The sequence below is a fragment of the Macrobrachium rosenbergii genome, chromosome 3 (assembly GCF_040412425.1).
Source record: "Macrobrachium rosenbergii isolate ZJJX-2024 chromosome 3, ASM4041242v1, whole genome shotgun sequence".
Taxonomy (NCBI): Eukaryota; Metazoa; Arthropoda; class Malacostraca; order Decapoda; family Palaemonidae; genus Macrobrachium; species Macrobrachium rosenbergii.
Window position 1 is genome coordinate 32,342,676 of NC_089743.1, and position 12,741 is coordinate 32,355,416.

The 12,741-nt window shown below is 35.0% G+C and overlaps 1 protein-coding gene across 5 annotated transcripts in view; it reads right to left on the reverse strand.

Annotated features, from left to right (window-relative positions):
* Positions 1–12,741, reverse strand: part of LOC136854026 (NADPH oxidase 4-like) — a 132,292-nt gene that overhangs the window by 27,004 nt on the left and 92,547 nt on the right. The gene's annotated exons all lie outside the window — the stretch shown is intronic.

Sequence of the window (12,741 nt, forward strand, 5' to 3'; positions counted from 1 at the left end):
ACATGAAACACAACTATTCATCACCCACAACTACTCTTAAGAATTGATTCATGGTTCATATCACTTGACTCTACTGTGGAATACCATTTTTCTTCTTACACATGCAAGATCGAAACTAAATTAAATATGAGAATACAGTATCTGAACACTGAAAATTTTAAAAATAAATTTTATTTTTTTAACATTTACCTGAAATAAGTCTTACACTTTGGATCAAAGTGACGATCATAAATGCAATCTACGCAGAAAAGACCTCACCTTAGCATGAATAAAATCCCTCCATCTTTCACTTATTCCCATAAGAATGAGGCCTTGCTCCAGAACAAGGACATCTGTGTCTAATTAGATGGGTGGGGTAGGGGGTGTTCAGCAATGACAATGGTTTTTAAGTTCTAGAAAAATAGTTTAAATGGCTGAACATCAAATATATGTGAAATCACTTTAGAGTTTCACTTTTACATTGCTGGAAAATATGAAATATTAAATCATGAAAGTTAAAAAAAAGGGAAAAATTCTTAAATTTCACATTAAATTTAGCGCATGGTTACCTGCCCAGAGTACCTAATCATCTCTGTCCACTGTTTCCCCAACCTCCTGTACTGCTCACAGTCAAGTCATACTGCGGCATTCATGGTATGAGGAATAATACAGTACTATTGTCTATCAGAGATTGTGTTTTCTATTTGTGAGAATGTAGCTCTAGACATAAAAGGTAGTGAGACAGGCAGCTGCTGAAGTATCAAGATGGATTTGAGTCTTTGGACTGTATTTTCTTCATTTGGTCTTTGTTTTAATAATTTTTATCTTGTTTTCACAGTACAAGTAACAAGAAAAGAATGTCTTACCTTTCCAGCAAAAACTCTATACTATATACACTCCTAATGACAGAAACAAGCTAACTATCCTAAACACTCAAACAGAGGAGCTAAAACCTATATATACACCTAAAAACCCTATTGTACTTGTTAGCAGACAACTGGTATATTTTTGTTTGAGGTAAAGGAAATTCGTGGTGCATCTCATCAGGTGAAGGTTAAGGTCAGATGTGCAAGTTTAGCCTACAGCCTGCGAGCAACTGAATTTGGTGATGATTAACAAACCCTACTCTTAGACATAAACTCAAATGACAGTGGTCTCACAGCAAAGTTAGATTTAACAGGTATAAAAGCCATACAATGAAATGTATCACTTTGCAAGCTGGAGTGTTTTATTTCCCATACAGTATAAAGAAAATCTAAAAATTAAGTACAATATGAAAATAAAACAAAATATAAGCTCCATCTTGGGAGGAAAAATTTATGTTTTATTACCATTCTTAATAGCTGTCAGCAACTACAGCCTAGCAATGCATACCAGTCATCTTTTCTTCTTGTAAATTTCTAAATGCAAGATATTTTCATACATTACCTATATAATAACAAGCTACCATCAACAGTTTTAAACTGCAGTCATTCTGAATCAGTCGTGTTCACCATCATCAAATGTCAGTAAATATTATCTAAAGTGATAATGCACACTAGATATCCCTGCTTCATGCAAATGTATAAACATAAGGGTTAAGCAGCGAACTTGTAAAAAGGTAATAATTATGCATAAGACATGATGTGTCTACTGAGCAATACTTTTCATAAGCTATCACTAATTTCCTTCTTTTACTTCTGCAACTGCCTCAGCCTGCTTCCAACATAATCTCCACCAACATCAGATATGTGTTATCTGTATGACAAAACATATGTTCTAGTGTAGTCCACAATTTACTTTATTCGTATAAGCTTTGCAAAATATCTTTATTATTTTAGAATTGTGGCATAAGTAATATACAGAGAAAGAAAAAGAAAAAATCTAAGCTAACAGATGTTTGGTTGAGTTTATTTGTACGATCATAAAGGTTTAACTAACTTATGTTTTTTATGCTGTAATAATGGTTTTATCATATAGCACACAAAATAATTGAGAATATTGTAATATATCTTTGATAAGCTCAAAATTAATTACATGAGAAAGGGAAAGAATGAAAGATAAGTATTTCAGTATTCCAGATTAGGAAGACAGATGCTTATATGATACTGTTGAAGTCTGTTTGTATTGTACGTTTGTGTTAGTTCAGGTATCCATGATGTGCTTTTACATTGTTGTGATAAATTTCTTGAATGCCATACTTGAAGAATAAGGCTTGAAATTACAGTATAAGACATGATCTCTAACACAAGAAGATAAGACAGGAGATGGTATGCTAAGCTAATTACTGAGTTAGGCAAAGGCCATAATCCAAACAAATGCTTTAGTTACAAGAATACCTCCTAACATTCTTAAAAATATTTTTCATGGTTTCTTTTCCTGTACAGTACTATTTGAATGCTGCACAAGTAGGTAAAAACTTCAAATTAACCTATAGTTGGAAGGACAATGGAGATTTGGGAAATGAGGGGTCTTCTGAGTTTTCCAGAAAATGCTCCCAAAAATTGCAGCGTCTTTAATGTTGGTGTATTTTATATAACAGCAAATACAACATACAGCTATCATCATCTTCAGTTCTATGGCTATAAAATAATCTGTACTAAAAAAAGGGGGAATCTATGGATAGAGGATAACTGAAAGGAAAATAACATACAGTACAGGTCGACCATCACTAATCTGGGACTAATTTCAGCTAGCACAATTTCAAATTTCTTATAGCATAGTCACTTGTTTTGTCCTCAAGGAGTTACCTTCCTTGGGTCTGTCAGAGCTCCAGGGTGACCAAACTAATATCAAAGAAATCTCTTTTAGTCACTCCCTTGGCCAGGTATTGTGTCATAATGATAAAACTATAACAAGTGATGGCGTATGTAATGGACTCAAAAATAAGAATATTTCCCTTATCTTACAGTGAAGCTGTAGCCAGGTTATTTCCTTCATCAAACCTGCTAGAAGAAGAAGCGATTATTGCGCATGCACAGTCCGCCATATTGTCGACAAGCAGACTGGCAAGAGACCAGTAAGGCATTACCTTTCATTGGTCCATCTGGAACAGATTCATTTATCATCAGCGCTCCAAAATTCAACAATTATGGAAACACCAAAAGAAGCAAGCTGAGTGCTTAGTTTCAAGTCCCAGTTAAAGTATTAAACTTTTGTAATTGGTAGTTAAATTTGTGTATGAAAGCCAAAAACCCAGCTCTTCTTGCTAACACATAGGCAGCACTAAGTCGTAATCACAGATTGTTACTTGTGAGAAGCGCAAATTGTTTTATAAAAATTTGTCACTTCAATTAGATGTTTTAACTAAAAGAAATGTTCCACAATTTATCATTAATATAAAAAATCCTTTCAGATTATACAATGTCTATAATAATCTAGGCAGTAGCCTAGATCAGATTAAGTGAGAATAATTTTGACTTGATAAATAGTGGATGTTGTTTGTAGCCTATAACCTAGGATTACATATCCCTAAGAGTGAACTAAATAACCTGGATTACATATTAACCTAAATTAGAGTAAGTAAGACCCTTTTAAGAAATATCTTATTATGGGCCTAAGCAGTAGCTTATATCAAAGACTCTAGGCAAGATATAATGGTAGCCTTGCTATCGGGCTACATATTAGTAAACAAATTTTTTTATGTAGCCTATACAGCCAACCCCTGGTATTCGCAGGCGATACTGACAACACCCACGAATAGCTAAAAACTTTAATCGTTCAAACACCAAAGATACCCTCTAAAAGTCTTATAACTGCCTATTTTACTAGTTCAACACCAAATATCATTTTAATATAATTTCAACATTACTTTAATATAATTTTATATAACTTCAATCACTTTAATATCATTTTAATGTGTATCATTTCTGAGCATCATTCAGGGTTTGCTATATGGAGATCCCTTGGGTTTGTAAAGGGGTTCATCCTGAACCTATGGAGGGGGAGAGAACCAATTTTTTACCGGCCAAAGCTAGTTATTATTTAATCTTATTACTATTATTATAGGTACAATATTATTTATTATTATTATTATTAATCTTATTAATCTTAGTAATACTGTACTGCAAAATCCTCAAGCAACCCTGCAGAAGTGGCTATGTTTAATCTTTTATGTAATTTATTACTTTTCATGCTTTTATGTGTAAAATTGGTATAAAAAATTTGTATTTTTATTTTTGTACATAAATACTGTATGATACTAAAATCCCAAAATAGCTGTCGATGTAAGCATCTCTCTCTCTCTCTCTCTCGGTACTTTAATATTTGCTTTGATGAATAAGTTGTATTTTTGTTATCTCTCTCTCTCTCTCTTACTGACAGGAGAGAGATGTTTTATACATACTGTAAGCAACGTATATGTTTATTTGTTTTGTATACTGTAGTTTTATATATAAAAGTGACATTATTTTGTTATTAATTTTTTCATCTTTTCCATGCTACAATTACCATACTTATGCATTTCTATGGTAAATTATGTAAAATTTTAAAAGAATACATATCGGTTCCCAGTCTTCTCCGAAGCTTCAGAGTGAAGGGGGTGTAACTGTCAATCAACTTGAAATAATGACATATTGACCGCAAAGAGCAGAAAATGTTGCCCACTTGATGATCATATAAATACTGCTACGAAGGATACAGAAAAATCTCTCTCTCTTTCTCTCTCTCTCTCCTTCATAAATCACGAATCTTTTGATATCCAATGTAAGAATAACTTTTCTCTCTCTCTCACGTTATTCTCTCTGTCTCCGTAATAATTCATGAATAGTTTCAAGAGATATGTAATGTAGGGCAACCCTGCATTCTCTCTCTCTCTCTCTCTCTCTCTCTTACACAAGGGGTTCTGGAACCTAATATTACTGTACTTATTGTTGCCTGTATTATTACAGGTACAGTATTATTATTAATGTTGAACATTATTATTATTTAATCTTATTAATCTTAACATTAATATCTGAAAATTAATAAACAATTTTTGTATAAAAAAAATGTATTTAGTCATGAATACACTAATTAACCCTTAAACGCCTATTGGACATATCATACGTCGACTAAAATTGTCTGTTGGGTGCCGAGTGGACGTACCGTACGTCGACTACAAAAAATTTCAACCTTCGGTCAACTTTGACTCGACCGAAATGGTCGAAAAATGCAATTGTAAGCTAAAACCCTTACATTCTAGTAATATTCAATCATGTACCTTCATTTTGCAACAAATTGGAAGTCTCTAGCATAATATTTCGATTTATGGTGAATTTTTGAAAAAAACTTTTTTCTTACGCACGATGCGTAACTCAGCCTAAAATTTCATAAATTCTTTCGTCATATTGTCGTAATTTTTGCACTGTTCTATATTAGCCGTTACATAAAGTTTTATATGTGAAAATGTGCGCAAATTCATGTACAATACAGCAAAATACAACCCATGGTTGTAGCTTTTATCAGTTTGGAAATATTTTCATATAAACCACGATAACTGCCAAAATTTCAACCTTCGGTCAACTTTGACTCGACCGAAATGGTAAAAAACGCAATTTTAAGCTAAAACTCTTACGATCTAGTAATATTCAATCATTTACCTTCATTTTGCAACCAATTGGAAGTCTCTAGCACAATATTTCGATTTATGGTGAATTTCTGAAAAAACTTTTTCCTTACGTCAGCGCCAGAAATTCTTTAAATCACGTTGTCGTAATGTTTGCACTGTTTTATATTAGTCGTTACATAAAGTTTTATATATGGAAATGTGTGCAATTTCATGTAGAGTACAACAGAAAATAACTCATGGTTGTAGCTTTTATCAGTTTTGAAATATTTTCATATAAATCACGATAACTGCCAAAATTTCAACCTTGGTCAACTTTAACTCGACCGAAATGGTAAAAAACGCAATTATAAGCTAAAACTCTTACATTCTAGTAATATTCAATCATGTACCTTCATTTTGCAACAAACTGGAAGTCTCTAGCACAATATTTTGATTTATGGTGAATTTCTGAAAAAAAAAAAAATTTTCCTTACGTCTCTTGTGCGGTAACTTTCGGCCAACATCTCAGAATTCTTTCGTCATGTTGTCGTAATGTTTGCATTGTTTTACATTAGTCGTTACATAAACTTTTATATATGAAAATGTGTGCAATTTCATGTAGAATACAACAGAAAATAGCTCATTGTTGTAGCTTTTATCAATTGTGAAATATTTTCACATAAATCACGATAACTGCCAAAATTTCAACCTTCGGTCAACTTTAACTCGACCGAAATGGTAAAAAACGCAATTGTAATCTAAAACTCTTACATTCTAGTAATATTCAATCGTTTAACTTCATTTTGCAATAAATTGGAAGTCTCTAGCACAATATTTCGATTTATGGTGAATTTTTTAAAAAAACATTTTCCTTACGTCTGCGCGGTAACTCGGCCGAACATCTCAAATTCTTTCGTCTTGTTGTCGTAATATTTGCACCGCTTTATATTAGTCGTTACACAAAGTTTTATATATGAAAATGTGCGCAATTTCATGTACAATACAACAAAAAATAACTCATGGTTTTAGCTTTAATGGTTTTGAAATATTTCCATATAAATCATGATAAATAGAAAAAATTCGACTTTCGGACAACTTTAACTCGACCGAAATGGCCGAAAACTGCAATTGTAAGCTAAAACACTTACAGTCTAGTAATATTCAATCAATTAGCTTCATTTTTCAACAAACGGGAAGTCTCTAGCACAATATTTCGATTTATGGTGAATTTTTTAAAAAAACATTTTTTTACATCCGCTCGTTACGAATTCATGCATCATTTTGTGATAATATTTTCTCTGTGTTGCTTTGATCGTTTTAAAATTTGTTATATACCAAAATCATTGCAATTTAGTGTACAATACAACTAAAAAAAATTAACTCATTAGCTTTAACCGTTTTGCTCACAGCGCGATTTGTATACAATTATATACAAGTTTTTTTTTTTCGCTGTCATATCTTCCAATATTTATATATGATAATGATATTTTTTTCATTTCTGATGGTTGCATACTAAACTTCAGGCAATGACAAAAAAAATTAGCCAAAAATGAACTCTTAACCTTAAAAACTAAGCGTGCTGTGATCTTTTGAAAAAAAACTTTTTTTCCGCCTCGGCGCTAACTCACCGAACGCCGCCGGCATACGGGAGACGTTTTTTGTAAATAGAGCTTCGGCGTTAAAGGGTTAATGAATATTTCTTGATGAAAAAGTGTGCGAATTGCCAAATTTTTTGCGAATAATTTGGGGATAACTTCCACAGAAAAACCCGCGCATCAGTGAGTCCATGAATTGCAAGGCTGCGAATAGTGGGAGTTAACTGTACATTTAAGCATGATCTAAATAATCCAGAATAGGTAATACCTTATATTAGGGTATGTGATAACACTTTACGAAACATCCCATTATTGGACTACATGTTAGCTTAGACCAGGTAGCCCAGGACTAGATGAAACAGTAATCCTGGCTAGATGAAATGGTAGCTTAGCTTTAAAGCTACATATTAACCCCTTCCCGGCCAGGATGTACCATACTATGTCACTTGACAGCCAGCAAGATATCCCAGGACATAGCATAATATGTCCTCTCCACTTTCTCTTTTGTACTGAGAGCTGGCATCCTGGGATTGTGTACATGAAGGCTCTTCTTTGCTGGGATATGCTTCTCTCATCCTTTGTCGAACATAAGCTCTGCCCATGAGCCAATCAGAGAGAAGGAGTAAGGCATCTCGTGACATTTCCAGGGCGTCATCGAGACGTCACCATATTCCACCAGTGGAAGCTCAGTATTTCAACCTTTGTTGAACATAAGCTCCGCCCAAGAGCCAATCAGAGAGAAGGAGTAAGGCATCTCGTGAAGTTTCAGTGGCGTCATCAAGACGTCACCATATTCCACTAATGGGAGCTCATATAGACGGCAGTGCGACCGTAGACTTCATTTGTGTAGCGTTGCGTTTGCTGCTTTAGCGTATTGTTCATGCATTTTTTACGGTCATGGGTGACTCTGGAGATTCCTCGTATGAAATATATGTACCAGGGGAATCTGATGATGAAAGTGAGACATCAGATAGTGTGCAATCTGTGAGTAATAGCAAATTGTTTGATGATATTGAGCCAGTCACAGAAGAAAGTTGGAGGTTGTTGTCCGACGTCTTTGATGATATTCGGCCTGTGTTTATATTATGCTTTATACACACACCTGTGTTTATATATATATATCTATATATATATATATATATATATATATATAATACACACACACATATATATATATATATATATATATATATATATATATATATATATATATATATATATATATATATATATATATATATATATATATATATATATATATATATATATATATATATATATATATATATATATATATATATATATATATATATATATATATATATATATATATATATATATATATATATATATATATATATATATTATATATGTGTGTGTGTGTGTGTATATATATATATATATAAACACAATATATATATATATTAGATAAATAACGTAACAGCTGAACATCAGATAAAAGAGTAATCTCAACTATATAAAACAGTAAACTAGATCATAAGAGGAGGTTTTTCCTGTATAGCTTATATCCTTAAGTATGATTTATAAAAGCCTTGACTAGGCAGTGGCCTAGAATAGGTTAACCCTTAAGGGATGGGCTAATTATATACCATGCAACCCCCCAGATTGGGCAAACTTTAAGGTTGGCCAACTTAATAAAAAACATATCAATTGAAAGCAGAAAATATGCAAATGCACATGGTGTAAGAAAATTTTCTTTTTTTTTAAATTTCCCCATCTTCCAGGGAAAGTTGAAAGTGACTATTTACAACCCTGTGTGGGGCCTCTTTCACTAAACACTCGTAAATTTTACCAAGTTACATACGTTTTTTCTAATAATTTATTTAATTTTATTTGTAAAATTTTAACTACAGCTCACACAATATCATAACAGATAAAAAATAAAATCAGTAACAAATTCTGAGCATGTTTGTTGTAAAATATTTACATAAATTTACTGAGATTGGGAAATGCAGCAACTTTTTTTGGATTTAAACATTTTTTTTTCTAAGACTTCTTTGCAAAATTACAATTATAACTGACATCATATCATAAAAGATAAGAACTAAAACCAACAGCAATCCCTGGGTATATTTATGAGCAAATAAATAAAAAGGCATCACGGGAAAGAAAGGAGCAAGACATTCCCCCTTCAAGGCAAGAACAATACTAAATTTCATGAGACACCCACGACTGAGCTGAGCTGAATTCTTTAATTGCCACAATTCATTTATGGGCCCTTGAAGTATTGGAAACTCTTTCCTGCTTGATATAGCCAAATCGTGTGGTGCATAATATTAATACTCCTCAGAGGGGATCCGTCTGCCACTCAAAACCTGTTTTAGATCCTCTACTGAGAAGGGGATCTGTCCATCAAGGGTTAAGTGAGAACCCTGTAAGTAATCCTCTATTATCAGTCCAAAGGTAAATTATGCTAGAAGCATTAACCACAACCATTTAAAACAGTAGCTTGGGTTAAATAAACGAAGTAGTTTATCGCAGTTAACTTGAATGGCACGACATTCAAAAATTAAATTTCATATAGCACTTGCAAAAGGACTAACAGTGTATAGTAATACAGCTATATACTGGTGTCAAAATTAACCTAAATCTTAGTGTGTTTAAGCTAATACAGATATTCAACTCATATAACAATTTAGTAAACAAAATATATTACAGCTACACACTTGTAATCAATTAGCCTGTAATATCAAATATACTATCTATATAAGGATTATTTTGGCTCTTCGTTGGGCGAGTCGGTAGAGCTGTGGACTGGAACTCGCCAGGCCTGAGTTCGTCCCCAGCCGGCTGATGAAGAGTTAGAGGAATTTATTTCTGGTGATAGAAATTCATTTCTCGCTATAATGTGGTTCAGATTCCACAATAAGCTGTAGGTCCCATTGCTAAGTAACCAATTGGTTCTTAGCAACGTAAAATAAGTCTAATCCTTCAGGCCAGCCCTAGGAGAGCTGTTAATCAGCTCAGTGGTCTGGTAAAACTAAGTTACACTTAACTTGCAGACAATTAGTACTACAGTTACTGGTTTTTAATAAAAGTTTGTTTTAGTATCACTAAAGGGCCGCCATTATGCGGGACCCTCAGGTTAAGTGTTCCACAGCAGACTGCTTGGTTTGTATTTTATTACCAGTGGGTACGGCCCATATCACCTGCCATGGGCATAGTCCTTGCAAAAAACAAGGAAAATTTGGTTGGTCACCAGATATGTGCAAAATTTGTAGTATGCTCCTAGCAGCTAGTTTTAAGGATGAAACAGTTAATTTTAAGCTGTCTCGATGGGTCATCGGGTTCAATAGGGGTGAGGAAGGGGGAGATTATACCTTTCCGGCAGAACTCCGGCAGCAGATATTTAACCCCTTTTCAGAACAAGATCTATGTTTGAGCCACAACCCAGTAATATCAGTTCCCAGTACCTCCCAGATTAACCGTGGTGAGGAAGTGGAGGAATCTTTATGTGAGGGTGACATCCCTATTACAATGGACATGAAGTGGATATTTCAACTGAAACGGCCCTGCTGAACCCAGAAGGATCAGGGATATAAATTTCAGCTAATCATGGAAGAAACTTTCCAGAAGGAAATCTATCCCCCATGCAGCTATTAGATGCTGAAGAGGATCTTTCACACAAAAAGGAATACTAGGATCCACCTAACCCTGACTGAAATGACTACATTCTTGGAAGGGTATAGTAATTCACCCAGGACTTCTGTCCCTTGGTTTAACAGGCAGTTACAGTTCAGTTTTTGAGGATCAGCAGATTGCGCAAGATCCCCCAAAAGGGATACACAGTTCGCAACATTTGATCAATTCTGTAAGGAAATATGAGTAACATCGAAGATGTCCTTGACACAGAACGGCAATAAATAAGGGATGATACACAATTCCGAAAAGGAAATTAGGTCAGTCCTGTACACCCCAAGGTGTAAAAATACTTCATCCTGTACCCAAAAAGAGAGTGGATGCAAATTCTGCTCAAACAAGGATTGATGTTAGAACTCCGACTGGAAACAACAAAATGGCCAGCCCGGACTACAAAACTTCAGATCAAAAGATAATAGGGGCTCCAATATTCACCCGATGATACTGATAACCCCTGGCGAGAAGCCTCAATGTGCATTTTCTCTCCCAATGGTAAGTACTATCTAATTAATAAGAGAAAAACCATGATCGATGTTGTACATGTGGAATTTAGAGACAGGGCAGCATTCCCTAATGGCACCTGGTACCACCTTCAGCAGACATTGAGAAATCATTATAAAAAACAGTTCTCCTACCTGTGTCTACAGCATTAAAAGCTATTTAAGACACCCTTTACCAGGTCAGCGGAAAATGGATCTCTACTGCTGCTATTTTGCTATTTTGCATAAGGCCCAAATTGCCCGCCAGTAGCCCCAGCCTTCTGCCCCTTCAATTTTAAAATAATTAATCATATGAAGGCATATTTTCAGAATTTTGTAGTGACTAGAAAACGAGAGAAAATGGCAGAATTAAAGCCATTTGCCACGGTCATCCCAGTCTTCAATAATTCCACCAAGGAATGGGCAATGCTTTAACTCCCTTTTATAAGGAAAAATCCTCCCTCTAGATATAGCTACTCAACAGTTTGGGATCCCTATGAGAAGAATCTCAGAGGGGACAGCCTCGGCAGAATTTCATACTAGGATCCTCCTCCTTAGTATTATAACCTCTCCAACCTTGCTGGAAGTTGCCACCAAAAGGCTTCCAGAAGATTCCAGAACAATTTTTGCTGTTATGGCCAAAAGTCTTATAAGAACCCTATGACTTTCTAGAATGGTGCATAAAAGCACAAATAGAAATACTAGAGGGCTCCAACAAGTCACTCCCCAATGTGACTTCATTATTACACTCTAACCCCTTCTGTAAGGACCTGTTTGAGGAGTCTGTTGTGGCTCTACTTAATTAGCAAGCCTGCCAACAGAACTGTACAGTGTACGCTCTTCTGGGAAAAGGGGAATTCAAGAAAAAAAAAAAAACTTCCCTTTACCCAACCCAAAAAGGCTCGCTATGACCAAAAATCATATAAGCCTTCAGTCACCCCCAAATGTTTCCTTTAAAAACAGTTAGGTGGTCAGAAGGAACAACTCCCTACAAAAGGACAGCAACAACAGTAAGGACATCTTTTTCACAGAGTCCAAAGACATTCCTACAGGGGAAAAGGAAAAGCAACGCCTGGAATGTCTATCAAGGGCAGAGGAAGAGGTGGCTCCCAATAGGAACTGTATGATCGGGGGTCAGCTTCGACGACATCACAGGCAATGGGAGTCTTCCCTTTGAGGACACAGCATTATTTTCAATGGGCTGGGGTGGAAATGATTTCACCCCTCCTCCTTGAAAGGCATTCCTCCAAAAACCAGATCCCTCTCTGGAAGATTATGTGCAGAAGGCCCTGTTAAAGACAGCCATAGAGAAACACGCCCATATTTGCCACCAAGCACGTCTCTTCAGTGTCCCCAAAAAGGATTCCTCCGAACGAAGAGTGATACTCGACCTATCAACATTGAACAAGAACATTGTTTGCCAAAACTTTCAGATGACTACCACTGCCCAAGTACATTCAATCATTCCAGAAGGGACCTGGACAGCTTCTATAGATTTGAAAGACACATACTGGCATGTCCC